The 26,025-nt window shown below is 47.6% G+C and overlaps 1 long non-coding RNA gene across 2 annotated transcripts in view; it reads right to left on the reverse strand.

Annotated features, from left to right (window-relative positions):
• LOC128912627 (uncharacterized) overlaps positions 1-25,469 on the reverse strand; it is a 50,398-nt gene extending 24,929 nt beyond the window's left edge. Inside the window, exons 1-3 of one of the 2 annotated variants that reach the window (XR_008467698.1) lie at positions 25,402-25,469; positions 20,938-21,203; positions 20,402-20,566 (exon numbers count right to left, since the gene is read on the reverse strand). This is a non-coding gene — a long non-coding RNA (uncharacterized LOC128912627). Of the gene's footprint in view, positions 1-20,401; positions 20,567-20,937; positions 21,204-24,932; positions 25,040-25,401 lie in introns of those variants that run through there. The other variant, XR_008467699.1, reaches the window with a different exon arrangement.
• Positions 25,470-26,025: the final 556 nt, after the last annotated feature.

The raw sequence follows: 26,025 nt of genomic DNA on the forward strand, positions 1-26,025 counted from the left end.
CTCAGCATGATAATGCTACGCGCAGAACAATACAGGAAAAGTAAAAAAAAAAAAAAAAAACCCACCAACATAAAAAAGGCTCTCGTAAAATTGCACAGCGCTTGGTTTTCTTTCCTTAATCCCTTGGCTTCATCGGTTGTTCTGTCTGCTGATAGGAACAAGGGTCTCCTCCACAGCGCTCTTCTGCTTATCAAAAATCTCTGCTCTCCAAGACGCGGGTGGCAAAGGTGGCCCTCAGCCAGCTGAAAACAACGATCCCAAAGGATCTGGAGATGCTATCCCTGCTCGGTTTGTGCCGTTATCAGGCATGGGGTGGGCAAGAGGAAGACGGGACACCCCCTTTGACCTTATGGGCAAGCAGACCAAAGGAGTGCGAGGCGGCATTAACGAAAGGAACACCAGCATTTGATGCTTTTATAAGAGGCCAAAGAATGTCTGCTGGGGAGCCAGTCTTCGGGGTCCATCTAGTTATTCCTTAAGAGCATTTTAATTCGTAGCTGGTTCTGCTCTTGTTTAGCAGCTGGCGTCTAATTTATGGAGCAATGTTTCTTTAAGACTGGTGTTAAAGTGCAGAAGTAACAATGTCAGGTTAAGAAGGTTAGGCATTATGTCCAGATTAGTATTATCAGATGACCCGAAGCAAGGGTTATATTAAAAAATGCCTTAATTAAAAAATACAGGTCAGAACCAGTTTAAGCTCCAAACCTCCGGTTATATTCACTAATTAGAAGGCTCGGGCACATGCCTCAGAGTGATGGATGAGCCGTATCCGCCTCATGGCATCACATGAAGGGATGGGACACGGCTCCCCAGGCGCGGGGCTCGGGCAAGATTGCACGTTTTCTTCATTTCAATTCACCTCTCTCTCTCTTTTTTTTTTTTTTTTCCTTTCCACAGAAATTAATACACCGCAGGCATTCGGGAACCAGAAATTGGTGGGGCACTAACTCCTTTTGGTTGCTTCACTCTCAACTTCAACTTATGCACTGAATCCATGCCAGCTGTTTTCTCAAGAAAAGCAGAGGGAGCCCATAGTTCAACATGTTGTTAACTTACTGCCAAACCTCCAAAGCACTTATGCAGGAGTCGGATGTATTTTCCTTCTTCGGCCCAAGCAGAAGAGTTTCGTACCCTGGAGGATGACCTACGCCTCTGCAGGGTGTTCTCAAGGTCTTCAGCTTTGCTCTGATAGAAGTCTACGTCTTGTGCCCAGGAAGGGTTTGCTAGGAGACAGCCCACAAGCAGCCACATCTAAAGTGCGTGAGTTGAGCAATCCTGAGTGAGAGGCAGGTCTTCAGCCTCCATCCCAATGAACATCTCCTGATTTTCACCAGACAGCAGGAGAAGACACAATGCTGACCGTCTCCACCCCATTCACGCATGCGGATGCCCCTCCCTGGTTGAGATGCAGGTTGTGAGTTTGTGGTCAGGACACAGGTTTTACCCTGGTCTCCTTGGGACCACCACACACATACAAGACCCACGCCAGAATCGCCAAGGACAGTCTTGGGCCCTATGTAACCCCACACTCGAAATCCAGAAGATTTCACCGGGTGCTTTCAGGTGAAACCAAACCTCTTCTCACCAACACCATTGCAATTCCTTGTCAGAAGAGAGGGATCCCTCCCCATGAACCTCACCAGAGCGGTCCTGCTTGAAATGTCCGCCTGGCAATTGGACAAAACTGCTTTTTCACTAAAAAAAAAAAAAAAAAATCTCATTGTTTGTATGACAGAGTTAGAAAAGGCCATGGGGAGGTGTCAGGGAACAGGGCGAGCACCTGAGCAAACCTGCCCTGGGAGGTGAGAGAGACCTACAAGAGACCTCTCCTAAAAGGAGAGAAAGCAAACCTCTCACCAGGCTCTGCCCTAACCCCTGCAGGTTTTCCCTTTCACTTTAAGACTTCAGCTGCCAGAAACCAGATTGTGCCCTCAGTAAGAAGCTTCTAAAAAAAAAACAAAACACAAAACAAAACAAACCCTTCCCTTTTTCTTTTTTCACTACAGCATATTATAACCTACAGCAAATTCAAATAACTTGCATGTTTCATTTGTTTATCTGCTGCCCTAAGTAGAGATGCTTCTATATGGCTTATAATTCCTTTGGGAAAGCCAATTGGTAATCTGATAGAGCGCGCCATAAATGGGAGACGGGCTTCCAATTTAGAGAAAAAAAAACCAAAACATTTCCTCGCAAAAAAAAAAAAAGGTTCATTACTCAGTTATTTCAGCATGCAAGCGAATTCAGCGAGCGCTCGGTAGGTATTTCACATAAAATGGGAAAGGGAATTGTCACAGTGACAATTGATTTGTTTGGTATTAGTTCTGCTGCGCTCTGTCGGTGTGCTTCTCCATTAAGGGCCGTTATTGCTGTGCTCCTGTTTCATTTACATAATGAAAACAGAGGAGTTGTCAAGGCCCGCGTGGCGAGGCACCTCATCCCTTTTCAAGTTGTAGGAGGAGAAGGCAAGGTGGTCTCCATCCCACTACCTTGTCAGTCTGGCCGGGGCCCACCTCAATTGACAACAGCACACCTTTATTAGGCAGAGCGTCAGGAGGCACCAGGCAACCAACCCTAAATTCCTCCTGCCCACCATTTCCATCATCCTCGCTCATGCAACACAAGGAATAACCCCGTAAACATCTCTGCATTCACTGGCGGTGGCAGAAATGACCCGGAGCCCCCACGGTGAGATTAACAGCCAAGCACCACAAGATCTGTAGGGCAAAGAACATCTCCATCGGTAGCAATTTGTACGGCCCCTCACACCGTGTGGCTCTAATCACTGATCAGAGCCACACAGCCTCCGGCTTGACAGATATTACATTTCTTTGTAATCCCCATTCCTTTAGTAATCCCCATGGGTCCCAGCCCATGCCTGGGGAGCTCTACATGCAAGTGCTCATGCGTGACGGAAGAAGAATTGTGTTTGGTGAGAGCTGGTGACAGCTGAATGCGTTAGGAGATCATTGAGTCAACGGCACCTTCCAGCCAACGCGGTCATAAAGCTCCAGCATCCCAAAAAGCTGCAGAGGAAAGAAACAAAGAGCCAACATCTCCTTTTGGAGAGCATCGTCTGGGTGTTCGGTTCTTTCCCAAGACACCAGAGCATGCACAGAGGATCAAAGCAGGCTTTCCTCTATCCCAGATTTATTGCTGGAGAAGACATCTCCTAGGAAGCCTGCGGGGTTTCTGGTTCTCATCTCCTCCTCCCTGCAGCTGCGGCATCGCTCAGCACCACAAATTGCATAAATCAGCAGTAGCGGCCGGGAGATGAAAGCATAAATTGGCCGCCAGAGAAGTTATTGACACCAAAGGGCACTTCCACCAGGCACCCTGCAACCTCCCGTTCATCAGGAGGGAGATGGAAGGGGTGTACGTCAAGGCGAAAGTCTGACCTTGGGACTCAGGTTGCACTGACGGCGGGTCCAACTGATGCAGGTGCCCGCGGCTCAGAGGGAAAGATCCGTCAGCCCCATCTGCTTCCTGCTGGCTCAGGTTTGGTTTTAGTGAACCCACCATTTAATCACCTGGAATCCCATTCCCATCTCGCAGAGCCCAGCGATTCATGCGCCACCGGAGCTGGAGCAGGACGGTGGTGCTTTGCAGTGAGGCTGGTGAGGGGAAACCACGGAGAGACTCAGAATTTAGGGAGATGCCAAGAAATCTCAAGTGCCTTGTCTGAGACCTAGCGAGGATGGGGGAGAGGGGGAGAACCTCTAAGTGCAGAGCACTGAGCCCTTTAATTCAAAACTCTGCTTTGGTACTTGTATCTTAAAATCTTCTGTTCTTGACTTGTGGGTGAAAAACCCGGCTTTCTCGATAAAAAGGGGAAAAAAAAATATCTTTCTAAACTTCCTCTTTAAAAGCAGTGAACTGAAAAGGAAGAACCCAGACATATTTACGTCTAAAACTCTGGGATTTTAAACACTGCTCCTGAGCTAAGTGTTGGGAGACTTGGAGAGTCCCCCAAGGGGAAGCTGACTCCCGAGGCTTCAACGCCTCGGCTGTAGCACACTGCAAATTAATAAAAAAAGACAACAAGCCAAACGGATTTGAAATAACCCTGAACCCCAAAGGGGGGTTTCCAAGAGCTTCACTGGAGCGTTTGCATTCAAACGGCCACCCAAGGGAGCAGCAGGACCGGCATCACCCGATACCTGCACCAGAGCCCCAGCTTTTCCCCAGGGCAGAAGACCTCCAGCTTTTCCCCTCTCTCATATCTTGCTTCTTTTCACATCACACTTCAGGTTTTCCTGGGACCACTTCTCCACCCTACCAACAGACAGGAGGAATGTGGCGCACCAGGTTTGTTTGGATAAAGCAAGAAGGGGGGCGGGGGGGGGATTACTGTTGGCTTTCTAATGGAAAACTGGCACCGCCGTGAGCTCTTAGATTGGTACGAGGTTCTGTAAATAAAAATTGGACACGTGAGGGGGAAGCCTCCGAATTCCCCAAACAGAGCGAATTACCGATACTCCAGGAAGAGTTATTAGGCAGGATGCCAAGCCCTAGCTAACGTTTTCCAAAAATAACTAAGCCAAAAGTCCATAAACGTCAGAGTTTTCCAGCACAGAAACTACGGCCCACGTATTCTCCGACAATAAGCGAGGAGCAAGCCTAGCAAAGCCTTAAGCGATGGTGGGACTCGTGCCACTGACTTTGGTGGTCCCGGGAGCCAGCCCCAAGGAGGTGTTTACGTGGCGTGTGTTAGAGCTAAAGCAAGCCACCTTTTGCCTGATGCCCTCTGGCAAATATCTTCCTGCTGGTGAAAAGCAAAACAGGAGAGAGAAGGGCTGAAAGGAGCTAAAGGTGAAGTTCAGCCTGCTGCTGCTGCATCCCCTGACCCTGTAAGCCAGACCTTTCGCACACCAACAGGGAAACCGAGCAGAGAGGGTTAAATCCTCACTCATCGAGCCCACCATAGAGGCGCGGTGATGCTGGCAACTGCTCTTCCCGCACTCCAACTACTACTGAGCTACTTGTTTAAGGGTGGCTGAGGTAGCGCCTCTACTACCCCGCAGCGACTCTTTCTTTCCAGAGGTATCTCTCTCTCGCCGGCAGCACTGTCTGCTCTGCATAGCAGGGGATTTCGTAGGGAACAAAGATAAATGCAACTCTAAAACTACTTTTAAAACCTGCCAGAAACAGGGAAAGAGATGGGAAGAGTTTCCTATCCCTTAACCCCTTTTTGGGGTCCGGGTGCTGCTGCCGCACGGTGGGGCAGTCGCTGCCCAGAGGGCGGGGGTGGTGGGAGACCGCAGAGGACAGAGGTGGAGAAACACGAGTGGATGCTACGGCTCCTCTTACAGACATGCATGGCATCGGTCAAGATGACTGCTTCAGAGGTTTTCTTCCTAAAGACGACGACTGCCAAGGTTTTCCTCCTCTGCTTGCAGACAGTCGGTTCCTGCTGCCCCACAGCTGGCGGCGCAGTGAGGTGGCAGCATTTGGGGCACAACGTACGCAGCTAGGTCAATAAAGATCTGTGACGTGCCGCGTTTGAAATTTGCAGGTGTGTTTCTCACCGAGCCTGACCTTGTTTGGGCCGTCGCTCAGCAGAGATGAAACTCAGGACACAAAGTGGCTCAAGGTTTTTGCTCGGAGATGCAGAGTCGTCTATGTGAAAACATTTACAAAGCTCCATGCTTTCCCCTGAACAACCTCAGGACGCGCGTCAAGTGATCGCACTGAAGGTTTAGCACAGTTCCTATATAAATTGTGTTCTTCCAATGGAACAGTTTTACTTTCCAAAGTGATAAACCATAATCTCATTAGCTCGGCTTCTTCAGCAACACAGAGTAACCCCTATCTGATTGGCAAAAGGAGGCAGGGATTCAGAAAGCAAGCTTGCATTCTCATTTAAAGCATGGGCAGTATGTTTGTCAGCCTTCTCCTGTTCCAACGAGACATTAGTATGTACAATATGTGCTCTGGAACTAGTTTGGTCTAATCCTCTTCATTGTTTATCTTTCAGCGTTGCAGCTTTTAAACCAGTATGGCATTAGCCCAGGGAGGGAAACGCAAAGCCAGCTCACTCTGAGTAAGTTATAAGAGCCACAAGCTTTGGTTACATGTGACGGCACTTCCAGAAGCAAGTCCTGCACCCAGACAGGTCCAGGAGAAGAGCACACAGCAGCCTGCGATGGGTTTCCATCGCCAGTGACAATACAGTACGTTAGTGGAGAGAACCGATGTGAAGTAAAGAAGTCCCTTCCCAGAATCATCATTATTTTTTTAAGGAAGCATATCAAAAAAAAAAAAGCTGACAGCATTTCACAGATTTTTCCCAGCTTTCCAGTACCAAAGTTTCAAGTGAAGTTGTCCAAAAGTCTCATTATCAATAATTTAAACTTTCTGTTAAAAAAAATAATTGCAGTTGCAATTTAGTTTGACATTAAGTACTTCTAAGAAACTCTCTTCAAATTATACCTATTTCAAACCCTGGGGGGGAAAAAAAAAACCCGGAACTCGAAGTTTTGAAGTCAGATTTGAATTCAAATTATTCTCCTTTTCGTATGGAGAAAATACTGGTGATTGATGCAGGATTTCAAACGCTTGTCAATGAGACATTTATGAGGTGAAGTGCAGACAAATACAAAGAAAAGTCTGCTTTTAAAAATCCATTTTTAACACATAAGAACAGCACCATAAAATAAATGTAATGGCACTCAACCAGCAAAGGGAGTTCCAAAGGACATAAGATATAGAGGCAGAGCTTGGAAGAAATAAAGAGAGAGCTGGTGTTTACCTGGAAAAGAAGGATATGCATTACCAACCGCCTGTTAATCTCTGTTTTCCTCTTTTTTGGGGGGGAGGATTACCCAACTGCAGGATTTCTCCAGTTTTCCTCGCTTCCACATCACTGCCATGCCGTGGGATTGCGGACCAGAGCCACCCCCGAATAACTCCCTAAATCACCCCCGAATAATTCCCGAAGTTCACCTGCAGAGAGCTGGAACACATGAATTACCTCTCTATTTAATAAGACAATAGGTCTGCTGAGATATTCAGCCTGGCGTGAAGTTGTATTAGTAAAATCTGGAGTTAGAAGAGGGTATGGCATGTGGCAGGCGCCACAGAATTTGCTAGCCCATCCTCGCTTGTTCACCGCAGGGAACACCGGGAGCATTTCCAGAGCAACACAGAATATGCACCGGTTTAGGGTTTTATTAAACGCTTTCCCCTTTAGTAAAGTTTGCAGATTTTCTGCCTCTTTGCAACCTCCAAAATCTGGCATCCTGGGAAAAAGTCAAACGCAAGGCTCATCAAGGTGTGCTGGTGTGATCCAAAGAAATGCAAATTAGCCCTAGAGACTGCCAGAAATTGCTCAGCAGACCCTCTGGGTTGGCGGGCACATTGAGGAGACCCCCCCACCCCGAGCTCCCCTGCGTGGCCAACAACGAGCCCTAGGTTCGGGGAGGGTAATGCAGAGCAGGCAGAGACCCAAGCGCTGCCCTGGCTTCCAGCTGCAGAGACCCGCTGGACGGCCCCACCGATGGAGCTGATGCGCCATCCCCCAGGGCTCCATCGCTGCTTTTTCCTGCCAAAAGATGATGGCCGGGAAGAAGTGAGCCTTCAGATGTCCTTGGACAAAAAGCTAGGACAGGCTCACAGGGAATTTGCCAAACGGCGAGATATTTTCTTTCTCCAGAGTCCAACTAGCTTGTTGCCAACAAAGGAGAGGCAAATTGCTGAAAGGAATCAAAAATACCTCAAAGACTATCAAGCCCCTGAAGCCTTCTGTCTTCAGAAAGATGTCCTGCTCCCACCTACACCACCCCACTGTCTCCGCGGGCTGTGTGTGATTCCATTGATCCAGGGTCCATACTGGATGGTGGTAGCAGGGCTTTTCAGTCCTCCTCTACCAGGTGACACCCTAGAGGAAAGCAGTTTCCGTCCTTCTTTCTTCTGTTTTCTTCCCCTCTTCCTTTAAGCCTTTCCTCCAGAACCACAGCAGCGTTACCGAAAGAACAGCAATACCAGAGCAGTGGAAAGGAGGCAAAGCCCCACATGAAGTTCCTCTCCCACTTTCATACCAAGTCAACCTAATTTTTGGGGGGATGGCTTCCAAAAAGGCCCTCAAATTGATTTTTCAACTTCATTTGCAAAGCTAACGACTTCACAGAATCATAGAATCTTCATGGTTGGAAAGGACCTTTGAGGTCATCAAGTCCAACCATACGTGCACACACACACACACAAAAAAAACCAAAAACCAAACCAAAGAAACCCAACAACCTACAATCTCTGCCCTTCAGAGCATGCCCTGAAGTGCCACATCTAGACATTTCTTAAATACCTCTAGGGATGGTGGCTCAACCACCTCCCTGGGCAGGCTGTTCCAGTGCCTGACCACTCTTTCAGTAAAGTCATTCTTTCTAATATCTAATCCAAACCTCCCCTGCCCCAACTTCAGACCATTTCGTCTGGTCCTGTCATTATTCACCTGGGAGAAGAGGCCAACACCCACCTCTCTACACCCTCCTTTCAGGTAGTTGTAGAGGACAATGAAGTCTCCCCTCAGCCTCCTCTTCTCCAAGCTAAACATGCCCAGCTCCCTCAGCCTCTCCTCATGTGACCTGGTCTCCAGACCCCTCACCAGCCTGGTAGCTCTCCTCTGGACATGCTCCAGCACTTCAATGTCCCTCTTGTACAGAGGGGCCCAGAACTGAACACAGTACTCGAGGTGAGGCCTCACCAGTGCCGAGTACAGAGGCTCGGTCACTTCCCTACTCCTGCTGGGCCATGCTATTCCTCATACAAGCCAGAATGCTGTTGGCCTTCTTGGCCAGCTGGGCACACTGCTGGCTCATGTTAAGCCGGCTGTCCACTAACACTCCCAGGTCCTTTTCTGCTGGGCAGCTTTCCAGCCGCTCTGCCCCAAGCCTGTAGTGTTGCTTGGGGTTGTTGTGACCGAAATGCAGGACCCGGCACTCGGCCTTATTAAACCTCATACAGTTGGCCTTGGCCCATCGATCCAGCCTGTCCAGGTCCCTCCGTAGAGCCTTCCTACCCTCAGCAGATCAACACTCCCACCTAGTTTGGTGTCATCTGCAAACTTACTGAGGGTACACTCAATCCCCTCATCCAGATCATTGATAAAGATATTAAACAAAACCGGCCCCAAGACTGAGCCCTGAGGGACACCACTGGTGACCGGCTGCCAAGAGGATTTCACCCCATTAATCACAACTCTCTGGGCACGGCCATCCAGCCAGTTTTTAACCCAGCGAAGAGCACACTTGTCTATGCCATGATTCCAATCAAAGGATGGAGACGAGCACTGCTGGCTGGTGGGGGAGCCAGCGGGTGGCTGCACATCTGCAATACCCTCCACCCACTATCACCTCCCCACCAGTTACTGGAGCTGACAGAGAAACCCAGCCAAACAGATAATTCCTCAGCTCAGGTGCAAATCAACACACAAATTGCACCAATTCAGGTAAACAAGGAGTCACAACTTCAACCACGGCAACATCTGCAGTTGCACATCTTCAGCTACAGCAGCCCCAGCGACACGACCGCTTGCCGTCCTGTTTCAGTACAGAGCATTTTCAGTAAAAACCATGACCTACCAAAATAAATTACTCCAGCCTAAGCACAAGTGCAGAACTATCCCAGGCTTTGTCATCGGGTCCGTTCCAGTCACTGCCCCTGGGTAAGCTGGTGCGAGCCCTGCGGCTGGGCAGAGCTGGTGGCAGCCACCCGGGCAGGAGAAGCCAGGGCTGATCTCATTGACCAACACACTGGGCACCAGATGGTTTAACATCCATCTCAGACCAGCTTCTGGACAAGTTTTTGCTGGAGATGGGTGCAGGGAAAGAAAATTACTGAGAGTTGCAAGATTACAAGTTACAAGGCCTTGTAAGACGTGCAGATCCACAGTCCCTGATTTTGTGTTTCACTCTATCGCTACAGCTTTGGACTGCATGGAACATCCATCAGCTGAGATGGTGGCTCCTCCATTGGCCCTGCATGAAACTTATTTGCCTTTAAAAAAGAACAACAGCAAAAATGTCAAAAGCAACTATTGACACCAGATGTCATTTGGACCTAATGGACAGACTACACAGAGCTGGTGGAGGGGAACTGTACACGACATTAAACAGGTTGCTGGGTTTCCAACATCATCTGCGGTGTTTTGAAAGGCAAGCAACATTTCTCAGGATCACAGCACAGTTTCACTAGAGCTACATCCTCAGCAGACACAAATCAGACCTCTGCCGAAGTCAGTGGCACTGCACCCACTTTTTCCAGCCGCGGGATCTGGCCCCCAAATTTTCTGTCTCAGCATCCTGCGATCCTGACGGGACTCTACTTCTTCCAAGACAATCTGAGTCTTGGCACGAATGCCCCTCTGCTCAAGCAAAAACACTCCCGTGTTGTAATTTTCCATCCATAATTACCAAGAGATTAAATTCCTTCATTGCGAACAACTGTGATTGCTCCCTTAAGACTCCTCCGTGCACTGATGTGCGTGCTTTCCGAGAGGGGGAGAGGGAAGAGCAGGGGAAAGGAGAGGAGGAAAAGGCTGAAAAAGAAAATCTAAGCAAAGCATTGATTTGCTTTTTGGAATTGGGTTGCAGTAACCTGATGGATTGTCCGAAATTGGTATATTCCTTGGCTCAAGAACAACTGGCCCAGTGGAGGAAGGTGATATCAAAGCCACGTTTTCCAGCAAGCAAGACAGCTACTCTCCATTCAGCTTTCTGCAAGCCACGAGCTTTATTTGGAGGCTCAGCTAGCACAAAGCAGCGCCCTTTCACTCACGGATCCAGCCTGCCTGACGTTTTAGAGACGTTTTAGAGGTGGACCATAGAATCGCCCAGGTTGGAAGGGTCCTTTCAGATCATCGAGTCCAACCATCAACGTAACTCTGACAAACCGATCACTAAACCATATCTCTAAGCACTGTGTCTGCCCGGCTTTTAAATACCTCCAGGGATGGTGCCTCAACCATCCTGTCCCAACCTGACCAGATGCTTCTGGTCAAGTAGCCCAGTGGGAAAGGTCATGAAAAAGTTGCTCTTTATCCTGCTGCCCTCCCCTGCCAACAAGCGCATTTGAAGGCACAACGGGCTGAGCTTCCTTCCCACAGCCCTCCCCTGGATGGTTGCCTCCAGCCTGAGCTCTGAGGCAAATCAAGGCCATTTACCAATGTTTGGGGGGGCGGGGGGGGTGTTTAATCTTTTTTTTGCTAATAGCAGTGCAGATTGGAGCGTGAATTACAGACAGCAGTAATAATGAACTCACAAGATAACGCCCCCGGGGAGAGAGCAAGGAAATTCAGGGCCAGGATACAGAAGCTCTCACCGGGCAGATGGAAGGCTTGCTAACGAAGGGTTTTACGGCAGGGGACAGTTTGGATTCAAGCAGACTGACACATCGAGCCTTTTACGTTTCATACAAATTTTTTTTCCAGGCTTTCTACAGGCAATTCTTGCCAGAATTTTTCGGACTCCACTTGGCGGAGAAGTGTTTAATCAGCATTCATCCTCTTCACAGGGCTGTCTCTGAGGGAACAGATTCAGGCTCGCGATAGCAAGTGGTAATTTTGGCTGCTTAATCAGGGTTGATTCATTTTAACAGTCTGCTTAACAATAGATACCATGTGGCCAGGACCAAAGAAGTTTCATGGTCTTTACTGAGATTTAAAGGAGGTGTGAAATGCTTTAAAAATGCATCATTACTGCCGGAGCGATAAAAGCTTCATTGCCCTAATGAGGAAAAGGATTGGCCCAAGTTCCAGAGACATTATTGCTTTTCTCTGTAAGGTCGCTCCGTGTCGCCGGATTCCTGAATTTCTGTTATAAAGTTGCAGAGGAAAAGACTGAAAGCTCCAGATCCTGGAGTCAAGTGATCATGTGCGTCATTCAGACTCTTCTGAACTTCTGCGCCACCTGGGAAGGAGAAGTTTAGACCTTTCTCTCAGCCTCAGAGCATGACCTCTGTAAGGAGGTTCAACTAAGGGAATTACCAGTCTCTGTAAGACAGACACCTCTTGGTCCTCCCAACCCTTTAGTCAATACTCAGATGGACAAAGTGTTATGCACTGGATCTTAGCTTTGATACAGTATTATTCTTGCATTGCTCTGGAATTTTTAAATTTTTTTTTTTTGACAAACAACCACTACAGCATGTCTTATCTCACATTACAAAGTATGACAGATGTGTTTTCTGTAATGCATTTTGCAATTCAGAATTGCAGACAGTCAAGGAAAAGGTTTTGAGATGAGAGAGTAATAAAATAATTTTGCATTCCTAAATCAATGCGTGTGCTGGTTTTAAATTACATTTAAAAAACTGATCTTTACTCCAATAGTAAAGTGGGCTATTATATGAGTAACTGAAGGTCCAAGACCAGAGCTGGCTCAGGTATTGGGTTTCCAAACCACAGTAATGCCAACATTTTTGGAAAACAATGTCGTCTTTGGTCCAGCTAAAAAGAAAAGAACTCCGGCATTTCTAGACATGAAATCCCACTGCAGGAAGTTGCTTCTGAGACAACAAAATACCACTTTTTTTTTCCAAATCATGTAGGATTGTCCCCTCTGACATCCTTGGCCACTGCTGACCTAAACTGGCCTAAGAGACAGTTACAAAACTGACAACTCACGTTCTTGTGAATGACTGCTGCAGGTTATTCGTGGGATTTCTGGTCCAAAAGGCAGCTGTTTCTTCAAGCTGTGGAGCTTAGCTTGGCTGGGAGACACTTGACTCAGGACATCACATCCCAGGGCATTGCCTGTGACGTTCAGACCTGGAAAGTCCAGCGATGCTCGGTCCCAGGGCAGCATGTAACAAAGCTGCCTGAAAGCTGAAGACCCCAAGGAGCAGCAGTTCTCCTCCTAGTTCTCCTTCATGGAAGCAGCAGTCTAAAAGTTTTGATCATTGGCAATGGCTTTAAACTAGAGCAGGGCAGGTTTAGATTAGACATGAGGAAGAAGTTCTTTACACTGAGGGTGGTGAGACACTGGCCCAGGTTGCCCAGAGAGGTGGTGGAGGCCCCATCCCTGGAGACATTCAAGGCCAGGCTTGATGAGGCTCTGAGCGATCTGATCTAGTTGAAGATGTCCCTGCTCGCTGCAGGTAGGTGGGACTAGGTGGCCTTTAAACGTCCCTTCCAACCCAACACATTCTATGATTCTATGATTACCTGCATGACACAAGGACAAAACCTGGAACATTTATCAGAGCATCATTTAGGTCTGAACTTCCCAGCCCTCTTTAAGGTTAGCAACAAACACCAAAAACCTTGGTGAGAGAGCTGAACTTGAAATCCCTAGTGCTCATCCAACTACAGTCATTCAAGTGTTTTATGCATAAAATCAGCGTGGCTCCAAAGGCACAAACTGTAACCAGGTCAGTCCCCCTCCACCGAGGGGTTTGTCTCAGTACAGCCCAGCTGTTGCACTTACGTGCACATATTTTCCATCATTTCTTAGAAAATGTGGGCAGAGTGCAAGCGTGTGTGTCAAGAGAGGAAAAGAGGACAAAGGAAAGGAGGAACCCCATCTCCACAAAATCACTGATTAAAATTGCTCCCAAGTTCCCGTTTCCTCCACAAACAAAACAGCTTGCAAAAGTCCAAGCTGGGGTGGATAAAATATCAGCCACGTGCCTGACTTACAGCACTGGGACTGAGGTTTGGGCACCACTTCAAGACTTTCCCCTAGGAGTCTATCCAAACCCTCTTTGCTTCTGATGTGGAATAATTTGGAAGTGTTTTTAGGCTGCCGGCTGGGATAACACAAGGGCTATTGTAAACACACATGCAGCCGATCAGCACCAAACCCACACAAATATGGTCTGTACACACATAAGTAACTAGTTCATACTCCTTTTGAAAAAAATAAAAATAAATGATTGAAATGTTGAATTAAAGACAAAGACAGAATCACTGAGCAGGTCTTAAGAAAAACAGTGCTCATTTATGGGAAGGGTTATGTTTCACCATTTTAATAAATGAAATGCACTTAAATGCAGGCCACTAGATTTAAAGAGCTACAGATAACATACAGCCCTAACCAGCTATCATCCCAGCACGTGCAGTGAAGCAAGACCATAATTTCCACGGATGCTCTTTCAAAAATACTGCTGCTAGCCAAGAAGGTTTGGAAATGTAAGAGAACGTAACCAGATCACGGAGACCTGCACAGATTCAGAAATAACCTCCTTAAGATACGTAACCCAGCCAGGAGCTCTAACCCTGCATAACTGCTGTTTGCCTGACCTCTGCTTTGGGTGGAGAAGAAAAGAATTGCTCTTTCAGAGTCATGGCTGTCTGGGATACTTTGGGTTTTCTGCTCTACAGCGGCCAGGAAGAAATTCATCTCACCTCTGAGACGTGCCCCAGCTGGCTTGAATGTAGAATGGCCTTTTGGACCTGTCCCAGCTTTCAAGGCAGGATGACGGGAGCCTAAAAATGGGCGTCTTCATAGGTGGCCTCAAGGGAAGCCATAGCCAGATATTGGCACCACTCAGGCAGGGCCACAATAGGAGATGGAGCATCCCCTCCAAGATAGAGCATCTCCTCTGAGAGGTGTGATGTGACAGAGGTTGACACACCTCACATCGAGGCTGCTATCTACTAGGGAGCTGCTTTTCCTGCAAGGAGCAGAGTCTCTCCATACCTAGGCCCAGAAGGACTAAATATCTCCAGGCATTTCTGGAGATGCACCAGGCATTTCTGTCCACCATGCCAAGCCTAGACTGGGATTTAAAGACAACAACGGCAAACCAGCCTGTCAAGTTTATAGATGTTGAGTGTTTACGTCTTGCCGCTGGATGGATTTTGAGCAGAACCATTCCACACGTTGGTGGGGAGAGCAATCCTCGGGAGAGGGAAGAGGGGAAACAAGATAGCAGAAAAATTTCTCTGCAGTAATAAATCCGTCTTGATAATAATGGAGCTGTGTACAACTGTGTTGTGACTGCACCATCTGCAAACAATATTTCCCTGTAGGAGGCCGCTGGAAATTGAAGTAACATTCCATGTGGAGAGGCATACTTTCTTTGCTCTTCCACCACCAGCACTACTTTGACCAACCTTGTACTTGAAGCAATGCTTAAAATAAACAAATGAAGGGAGTCATTCAGCCCTTGCATCGGTCTTTGGTATCTGCTGTAATCATAAAGCTTATGGGTTGGACCTCACTTAACAGGCCAGAAGGACTGATTAGAGCCCTCTGAATGAGAAATCTTGTGATTCCTGCTCCAAGCTAGGCTGGTTTTGCAGGAAATAGCACTAGGTTGACACTGTCTTCTTAGAACAGCTTTGTTGTAAACTTGATCCAAAGCCTGCTGAAGACTCTGATTAGACTGCCTCCTCTGGGCAAAGCAATGTCATCAACTTCTGGCCCATTCATGGGGCTGGTCTGATCCACTTCCCAAAGCAGAAGACTGGTGCCAAGATCCCACAGCATCCCACACCACCAACTACTGTAGAAAGGAAGAGAAATTCCTGATGTTAAGCACATCTAAAAGAACATGCAGAAAAGGGTGTAAAACAATTAAAACACCTAATAAAGCACTGAGGGAAGTTGAGAGCATAAATTTTACATGAGTTCATCATGCACAATGCTTAGTTTAATTTAATCAAGATAGCAACCAAAGTGTGATCCTCCACAACAGAATCCTTCCTCTAATCTTTGTCTTCGACCTTGCCTGAAAGGCTTTGCTTAAGCAGTCAAGACTGTAGGTTGAGACAAAAAAAGTTTGAGTTGCCCTTTGTTTGGTGACCAGTCAGGGTCACACATATACAGGAGGACTGAGAAGAATTCAAGATAGAATCAAGCGGCAGAGAGTCTCCCAAAGCTTTTCTAGCAGCAGGGAAAAGCGACTAAGGAGAAGAAGTCCAGTTTGCAAGGCTTGCATGCATTCAGCTTCAGGCATCTGAAGGTTCACCCACTGCAGGGTGACAGGAGCCTTCTGCCTGTACTGATATGGGTTACTCTGTTAATACCACACAAATGCATTAAATCACATTTAAAAAGGAATTTACCTATCCAGCTCCACCACAGAGAAGCCCTCCCTGTTTTGAGCTGTCCTGACAACCATGTCAGATGACTTCAGGCACTACTTTTATCCAGAACAAGTTCACATGTTGCGTATGAAGCCATCAGGATCTTGCTTTTAGCTCCCCAGATTCACCATTTCACAGTAAAGCCTCTAACCTGAACCAGGAACGAGTTTAAATTTGAACCTCCTTTAAACTTAAGCTCCTGTCCTGAGCCAAGGTGTGGGGTGCAGGTACTGTTCCCAGTCAACAGTAGGTCTTCAGGACAGAGCTGTTGGGCTTGGTTTCTTCATGCTGTGACACATAGCACTGCTGAGAAGACAACTCCTGCAAGAAAACTAGCTCCAAACTGGGAGCAGAAGAGACGTCAGGGTGGCCACAAGGGTCTTGCTTTGATCAGCAATTTGCTAAACCATTTGCAGTGCACAATCACTTTCCAAGGAGAACCTGTGTCGGGCAGAACAGAGGATCCAAGGACCTTCAGGGCAGCATGACAACTGCTCTAGAAAGGGGAAAGAAAGCCAAAGACTGACAAGAAACACATAGGCTTGTGTGCTGGGAGAAGCAGCAGGAGGCGATGGTCACTGCAGGGCCCATACTCATTTGGACTTATAAATAGAAACATTAAGGAGACTCTCTCCAGACTTCAGTAACTTTTTTTTTTTCCGTGTGAGAAACATTAGGAGTACATGGTCTGCAAAGTCATTATCACCATCCACAGGAAGATAAGGACCATTAACCCAACTCAAGGCTCAGGACAGTTGAGCATTGTAGAAGCATCCTTCACCACGCCAAGGTTTAGAGGCAGTGGGAAGGAGGGGGGCCAGGGTTCATGCACATCCTTTGAAGGGTTGATTAGCAAAACAGCTGAGAATACTCTCAAGGCTGGAATAAATTAAGACACACATTTTCTTGAGATGACTGGGATGCTCTGTAATTTTATGACATCCAAAGTGCTAAGAAAAGCAAGGTGGTACTAAGATTGCATTGCTATTCATGTGTTAAAGGTCAAAGAGTTGCAAAAAGGTCAGTTTTGCAGGTTATGAACATCTGCAGCAGTTATGATCAAAATGCATGCAATATCTAAAGCTCTCCTTATGGTTAAGTAACAAGAACGAACTATGGTAATGATGTAATACGCAACTTATAGCACCCATCGATACCAACTTAGCACATGAATCAGTGTCTGGTGCTATAGATACATTGCAGCATACAAATAAGACCTCACTATTTGCATAGCCCATTAAGCCTTGTCTAGCCTCGGATGGGGGGAGATGGTGCACTGTGTTGGTTAGCATGACCTAGAAACTTAGCTAGAAGTCTAAGAAGGCCTTCAGACGACTCAATGTTTTGTTTGTCTTAAGGTCATTAGAGGTGTCACCTAAAGATCCTCCTTCCCACCTCCTCTTCTTCCCACCTGCGTGAAGCTGTACTACAGTGAAATGCCAGATGAGCAGTGACATGGAAACCACCTCACCAAAGGTCAGGATTTAGAGAACAGAGGAGGAATTCCTATAAGCTCTTACGGCAAGAAGATGAAAAAAACATATTTCTAATTTCTTTCAGAGCTGCCTCTTCTTGACAATGAACAGCAGAGCTGACAGTCAGGTTCCTGCTATTCCCAGCAGCCACCCAGTTACTCACAGACAGCTCAAAAGCCACAGATAGGAGACAGAAATGGATGCGGTTTCACTCGCTTTTTCCTGTAATGATCTTTTTACAGGATCTCAGCTCCATTTTCTCCCCTCCTCCATTTCTGCCGGTGGAAGCACTGGTGGTGAGGACACACTAACCCTGCTTCGGCGAAGCTGAGCTCTGGCTGAGGTCACTCCCAGCTGGAACAAGCGATCCTGGAACGCCAGATGCAAGTCCGAGGAAAAGAAAAGCAGCACTCCTGCTCCTTGCTCTGCCACAGACTTCTTGTGGGACCTTGGGCATGTCACTTAGGGGAGAAGGTGGCAAAGTCAGGTTAGGTGTGTGCTGAAAAGGGTTTTTTGCGGGTTGGGTTTTTTTTTGAAGCCGCGATTTTGCACAACCTCTCCAGTCACTTCTAGTGCACGTTCAGCGCACTTTCAGCTGGAAATTTCAACCTGCAAAAATCACTCTATATCAAAGTTGGGAAATTCCCAGTCAGCTCTAATTAACTTGATAATTCCAATACGACAGGGTGTGGCTGCATGAACTTCATTTTAGACAAAAGCAGATGTGCTTCCACATCAGACACCATGTCCTCTGAGATACACAGAAATTCCCCCTGCCCTTTTCCAGCTTCCTTCGTGGCGCTTTGGATCCCAAGACCTCAGGCCAGCTGCGGATGACAAGTCCTAACCCCACTGCCAGGTCCTTGCACAACACGAAAGGGAGGGAACTCTACCAGTAGAAATTCAGCTAAAAACCTTAGCTTGGGGAGAAAAAAATAGAAAAAAAAAAAAAAAAGAGATCTGCCTAAGGGAAAAGCATCTGGTGTGGTAGCAGGGTGGAAAGCACAACTCTTCAAACTGCCAGCGCATATTTTTCACTGCAAGTCAGTGCAAAGTGAAACACGTATCCCAGGACGCAAGAGGCCAGAACCCCAGTCAGAAACATTTTCACAAGATATCATCAGAAATCCATAGTCTCGGCACACCAGAGGTGCGTTCCTTCCCACTTCAGAGTAAGGCATTGCCTGTCGTATAGGCAAGAGTAAGCTGAATAAAGCCAGCTTGACTTGCGTATGGGCCAGGATTTCAAGAGCTGGATCAGAAACTGGTAGGAGCTACACGACAGCCCTGTAGCTAAACCCCGCGTTTTGAGCACATCAGCCTAGGCTCTTCAACGTGAAGACACTCAACTATTCAGCCAGCATTTTGTCCCATGTCGTGATGACAGCACGAGCTGTTCCCAACACTGGAATACCTCCACAGTTATTAGCAGCTAATAATCCAAGCATTTCTGGGCTTATCATCAGAGTATCTGAGGCTCTTTCAAGGGTTCAGAAGTATTTAAAAGTTTGGTTTGCTTTAGCTTTGGAAATTCCAAACCGGAAATCTGTGTGGCTTGATCCTGGACACTCCTTGTCAGGAGACATGGTGCTGGGCTCTCCAAAGAGAAATCATGACCCAGAGGGCAGCCCCCTTGTAGTGCCCAGGGAGAGGCAAGTGCTCCAGGTGGTGGGAGGAGAGGTGCTGGTTGCTTTCCTTGCCCATCAGTCTTGCCATCTTTTTTTTGCACAGTAGCCTAGATTCAGAGGTGGAGTTGTGGTGGGGATCTTTCAGGCTGGGGAACAAAAGGCAAGTGGCCCAGGTTGCCTGTTCCCTTGGGCAAGTGTTTCAACACAAGTCCTTACAAGGGAAGAGGGAGCGCACATCATGTCCTGCATCCACATCCATGGCCAATGGATGGAGCCACAGCTGGATTTACAAGGAGGTCCCATCTTACACTGGAGAAGCTGAGCCTTCAAACCAAGACATGCAGGTACCTGAGTTCTGGTAAGAGCATGGCCAGCAGGTCGAGGGAGATGATTCTTCCCCTCTACTCCACTCTTGTGAGACCCCACCTGGAGTACTGCATCCAGTTCTGGAGCCCCTACTACAAGAGAGATATGAACGTGCTGGAGCATGTCCAGAGAAGGGCCACGAGGATGATCAGAGAGCTGGAGCGCCTCTCGTATGAGGACAGTCTGAGGGAGTTGGGGTTGTTCAGTCTGGAGAAAAGAAGGCTCTGAGGAGACATTATTGTGGCCTACCAGTATCTTAAGGGGGCCTACAAGAAAGCTGGGGAGGGACTTTTTAGGATGTCAGGTAATGGTAGGACTAGAGGGAATGGATTAAAACTAGAGATGGGATGATTCAAATTGGACATTAGGAAGAAGTTCTTCACCGTGAGGGTGGTGAGACACTGGAACAGGTTGCCCAGAGAGGTGGTGGAAGCCCCATCCCTGGAAGTCTTTACTGCCAGGCTGGATGGGGCTTGGTGCAACCTGATCTAGTGGGAGGTGTCCCTGCCCATGGCAGGGGGGTTGGAACTAGGTGATCTTTAAGGTCTCTTCCAACCCTAACAATTCTATGATTCTATGATTCTCTGTCCTGATCATCCTCAGACAGTAGATAGACTACAAGATGTTGAGACCAACACAGAGGCAGAACCTTAAACCACCCTAAAGACTCCAAGTTCAACCAGGTTGAGGAGAGGTACTGACAGCATCAACTGGCAGGTGAGTAGGGAGGCCTGGGCAGTTTCCACTTTGGACTTTGGACCCTCATTTCCTGAGGCTGTCTCTAGAGAGGATCTGTGCTGAATCACAGTGTCTTGCAGACAGTACACTGAAGCCACTACTTTGGTGGTGGTTTCATCTGAAATGCTTGCCAGCGCTGCTAGAGAATAAAACAGCTCGATGGTTACCTGCCACCTGGCCCAGCTCCAAAGGGGTACAAGTCATCAACTGCCATGGGATGGAAAGCGAGGGTCCTCCGTTGGAGCCTGTCCCGCAGAACTAGAGCTGAGCACCAAAGCCATTCATAACACTTGTCTCCATATTGCAGTTATCGTCCTAGAGCTCACACACATCTGGAAAAGCAAAAAAAAAAAAAAAAAACAACAAAACAAGAAACATACTGCACTGAACAAGATGCCTTTGACCTGAGTCACCGAGTGGGACGCAGAGTTAAAAACAGTCATTTGGAGACAAGGTGAAAGGCGTTAGGCCAAGGAATTGTGCAACGAACAAAACAAAACAAAATAAAAAAAAAAAAAATCACACCCCACCGGGGAAGCTGCCTGCTTCAAGGAACCCCACAAATAAGAACCGGCCACGATAGCTCAGCTATCTCTCAACATCCCCGTAACCTGCAGAGCCAAGACATATAAGCATGCTGGGATCTCCTGGAAGAAATTTCAAGGCTCAGCGGTGAATATAAATCATGTCTTAACGCACTTACACTTAAAGGTCTCCAAAGCAGTTCTCGGTATTGCAGCACAGCCCTCTCCCGTTAGCTTTCCAGTGGGATACATGCGTATCGGAGGCTTGGAAATGTAATCACAGTGCATCCCTTAATCGCCACGAGGGTCTTCAAAAGGTAGCCAGATTGGAAGGTGAAAAGTCAGCTTGCCATCACTTGTAGAGACGGCATTTCTATGAGCTGCTGTTGGGCTACGACACCAAGCTGCGCTTAGCAGTAGATCACAGCTATGGGATACTTTCTACCTATAAAAAAAAAACAACAAAAAACCAAAAAAAAAACCTGTTGCATTTATTTGGTTTTTTGGGTTTTTTTTCACATGTTAGTCTTAAAAAACTTAGTTCTTCACTTCAGGGCAAATGAAAGATATTGAATCAAAAGCATTTTAAACTTTTCTCCCAAGAGTCCCCCAAAAGCCTTCAATAGTGTCAACAGAAATAGCTTTTGGGTTGGTTGTTTTTTTATTATTTTTTTTTCCCCTTAGTCCAGCTAAACAACAAACACTTCAACTTTTCTTTAATCTGCATTTCTTCTTTGGCAAAGTTGCATGGTCGTCAAGCAGGTGTTCTTACCGACTAACACAGGGACATATTGGCACGCTCTCCAGCTCAGCAGACTTCGAATCCTTGGTATTAATAAGGTTTTTCAGACACTATCTGCTTTTTTTAGGTATTTCTCTCATCCCTAGGGGACTCTTATTTGTCCTCTGACTCTGGCAGAACAAGTCCTACCGCCTGTAGATTTATATGGAGGTACATCAAGTTCTCTTTCCACGGAGGGCTCCAGTACTTAGGACTGTATAATCAATTCCACATCGAGATTTGTGAAAAAAAATAATATGTTCTTTGACAGAGCCTTCCACAGAAGGATTTTTAAACTGCTTCCAAGTAGTTATTAAAAAAAAAAAAAAAAGAAAAAGAAAAAAAAAGAAAAAATAATTTATGCAAATAATGAAGTGTTAACAGATCTCGTGATATTTGGTGCGTTTCCCAAAGCCACAGCTCACAGTGGTTCACACGAGAATCCGAGTGATTATGTGTGCCCCTGAGCCTTGCGTTTGCAAAAAAGAACATTTCAACAGCCCCAGAAACAGGTTGAACAAAACATTTACAAGGAATCACACAGGTATCGGTGAGCTTGCCTTGGAATGAGAGGAATCTGCTGCATGGGGTCTCTGGAGCCTATTCTAGGACTATTTTCTCCAATCCTTTTTAAGTCTGTGTTTCCGAGAGTTAAAACCTCACTGGTTTTAGCCAAAATCTCATTTTATTTAAGGCATGAAGGGAATGATATTTATCATCCAAACAAAGGAGCCAGTTCTCTTTCTTTCCTGCTCCCATTTTTGTCTTCTGCCTCTAGACCAGAGCGTCCCTTCCCTGTGCTAATGAATAGATGGATAAAGGCTCACCTTGAGGTTGAGAGTTTTATAGAAAAATTAATTACAGATCCTGACTTTATAATTACCAATTGAGATGCTGACATTATCTGCCACAAGACCCCTCCAGGCTTTACCTGGCTAGAAAGAAGCTTGCAATGTGCCGAGAGATGACTTTGAAGGCTAGATTGAAAGCTGATCTCTAGAGAAGGTGTAAGAGCATAGGAAGGGCCACCAAAGACCTCCGTAATGATGACCCATAGCTGGGGGACATCAACAGGTCAGAAGGAGACAGAAACAATAATAGGTCAGATACATCATAACATGCTTGCCAAAATTTAAGAGTATGGAGACTAAGACCATAAGAAGATAGTGAATCTACTGCACTGACAATGTGACATTCAGCATCTGTTGAGGGTGCTGAGTAGCTGTAAGTCTATTAAACAGGCTGAGACTGAGAGCGATTGGAAGAAGATGCAAGATCACAGCAGAGAGAAAAGCTCTCCTTACACAAGGCATCTGAAAACGCCAATATGCAAACTGTGTTGCATGTTCTCAGCTCAGCCTTTGGACCCAGCAATACGGGGTGGCTTAAGAAGATCAAGACCACTTGCGTACTTACATCTCCAACCTGCAAACGCTTACATACACGCTTTGGTATTTGCTGAGTTGATGCCTCACGCTCCCTATTCCATAAATCCTCTTCCCTTTCAGGCTCAAGTGATGGAAAACGCTCTCTGAGCACACAAAATACTCACTGAAGTCAAAGGGGAACTTCAGTTTGAGAAGTACAGCAGAAAGTCACAGTCTGGAGAATGCAAAGGACTCCTCATTTATAAAACCAAACTTTTAATAACCAGGAGACCGAGACGGAAATGTCATATTGGTGCTGCACAGCCAGGGTTGCGTGGACGGATCCGCGTGGGTTTTACCAGCACCCTGGGAGCTTGCGCTGCCGCTTTCCTTGCACCACGTGTACAGCCCGTGACACACGTGGGGTCCATTCTCTGTATGCAGCTTTGGGCACACGCGTAACTTAGAAAGCAGTTTAAAGTCAACGCCTCACCTATAGAGGTTTATATAGCCAGACAAACACTGCAGTTCATAACCTGGTACTAATTGTCCCCCATGCCCAAGGTGCTCAGAGCGATTAGGAGCACATCTCCCAGCTTTAAGAGGAACCATTCATTAAGGATGAGTTCGTCCATTGTAGAAAGAGCTGCATTTCTCAATGTATGCAAGGCCTTGCCAGCCAATTCTATAAATCAACTTGTTGGAAAAAATCACCAGGAAAAAAAAAAGCAATTAAGTGTCATGTCAGCAACATATCAATGCAAATGGGAATTCCTCACACCATTTACTCCCAAGGCATTTTTACAGTCCTTATTAGAGGCACTGTTTTGCTGTGGATAAATCCTTTAAAATTGTCTTTCAAAAACCCTATAAGATTTAAAAAAAAAAGAAAAAAAAAGTTCCTGAGTGACTGTCACAGGGAAACAAAGCAAGAAAAGAAGAGGAAACAGCGAGTTGTGGACCACCGTTGGTGGGCACTTGAATAGGAGCCCTGTGCTTGACACCACCGCCACTTTGAACAAAACCGAAGTCAAACAGCTATTTGTCAAGGGGTACAAATGCACACAAGTGGTGAGAACCTGGCCCTGCTGTAAAAACGTGTCAGGGACTTTTCTGTAGGGCTGTGCCGAGCCCCCTGATGGATCGTTGTACGCGGAGGATAGCATTGTGAGCGGCAATAATAAGACATCTGGTCCGTTCTCTTTCTGAAAGAATATTTTGGCTCGGCTGAAACCACGTGAGCAGCTCCTCGTACAATGCCCAGACGCAGCGTCTCATCGCCACTGATCCGCAGTGCCGGGTCCGTCCTCCCCTGCACCCGGCAGCATCCCTCCAATCTCAGCCCCGCGAGCCCGGCTCTGCGAGACGCAGCCGGAATCCAGCGTGCCCTTCGCATCCCTCCGTATAGACGGCTGCGAAAGCACCGCCATTGCCTCATCCACCGTGGCCTCCATCACCCCACCGCATCCCTTCTTGTAGGTCTTGCCCATTCCCCTCGTGTGGCCACACAACGATGAGCTGGAAGAAGAGATAGGCATTGGTACCAGCTATTTCCACCCACAGAATTTCCCCAGCAAAGGGCACAACCTCTAAACAAGAAGGGTTTCTCAGGCACGATGCTCAGGACACCACGTCCAAGCTGACACACACACACACACCACCTTAATGCAGCACAGCCCCTCTGCGTTAAACCCGCCTCGTGGGCGCAGGACCGCCATGCAGCATCCTCTCCCCAGCCGGAGAGGGAAGGACGTGCAGCAGGACCTGAGGATTTTAGCAAGCTACCGGAGCAAACCCGCTCCCCATCCTTCACAGGTAAACCAGCAGCTCCTGGGAAGCCATCCGCTTTCCTTCCCACGCGTGGGCAGGACCCAAGGCGGCCAAGCTCACAGGCACAGCCCCAGGGAAGCGGGCATAAATTATAAAGCCTAATTTATGCAAAAGTTTCTACAGAGTGTTTCAGTTCTGAGCACATTTTACTTAAAAAAAAAAAAAAAAACCTGGAAAAAAAAGGGACTTAACGCACTTCAGCAAACCTCTCGCGACGCCCTGTGCCCTACAAGCGACGAGGGGAGCTGGGAGCTGACTCAAGACATAAAGAAAATAAGCGAGATAGAAGAAAAGAAAGGAACAGCAAAGCGGAGGAAGTAAAAAGAAGGATGTCTCTGTGCTTCACATATTTCAAAACAGAGGCCCCGCTTTCCAAATAACGTTTCACTGGGGGAGGGAGGGGGAGGAGAGGATAGGCTGGTTTTCATTTCATTTTCACTTTGAAAACACCATTTTTCCCCACGTCCACTGAAGTGCAAATTTCCACTGAAGCCATTGAAAAAGAGAGCATGCCTCGGAGCTGAAGTTTTCAAAAACCCACATCTGTTTGAATTTATAAAGCCGTGGTTGAGAAAGCTCCCAGAAGCCCCTGGCTGAAGGAGCCGCGAACTGCGTTTCCCAAGCCCAGCATCCGAAAACAGGGGGCACTAGAACCCAGGACCCACCGGCTGAGAAAAGGGCTGTGGAGATGACACGGAGACCAATTTCTTCTGCTCCAGCCTTTGGCATGGACCACGCCAGTGCTGGGAGGAGAGATAAGGAGCGGCAGCAGCTGGGTGTGCGGAAGGGTGATAAATGGGGTGCGTGGTCATGCAGCCCCCGCGCTCCCAGCACTGACCACAAACACCTCCACAGCTCCTGGCTCGTCTGGAGAACACGAGCCTGCCCATCTTTTCATCCTTTTGTAAGGAGCTGAGCAGCGCAGGCAGCCACAGGCAGGACGTGGGTTTAATATTAAATGGAAGATGGACGTCGCTCATCGCTGCGCCTTTCCAGGCCATGCCAGTCCCCGGCTCGGCACCCAGGGGCAGGCAGATGGCTTTGTACAAATGGCTCGTGGGGTCCAAATTTGGCGGCGGTGGCGGCAGCCTCCCCCCTGCCTGGCTGGCAGTTGGCACTGGCCGTGCTGCGCGCCCTGAGATGCTGCGCGCACAGAGAGCCCTCACCTCGCAGCTGCGAGGGGCCGGGAGGGGAAGGACATGGCAGCTGATGGCAGGGATGCCCGGGGGAAGCAGGTGCCCCCTTCCCGACGGCTGGGTGGGAACACTGGCACCCAGCGCCAACAGTGC

This window comes from Rissa tridactyla, chromosome 7 (assembly GCF_028500815.1).
Source record: "Rissa tridactyla isolate bRisTri1 chromosome 7, bRisTri1.patW.cur.20221130, whole genome shotgun sequence".
NCBI lineage: Eukaryota > Metazoa > Chordata > Aves > Charadriiformes > Laridae > Rissa > Rissa tridactyla.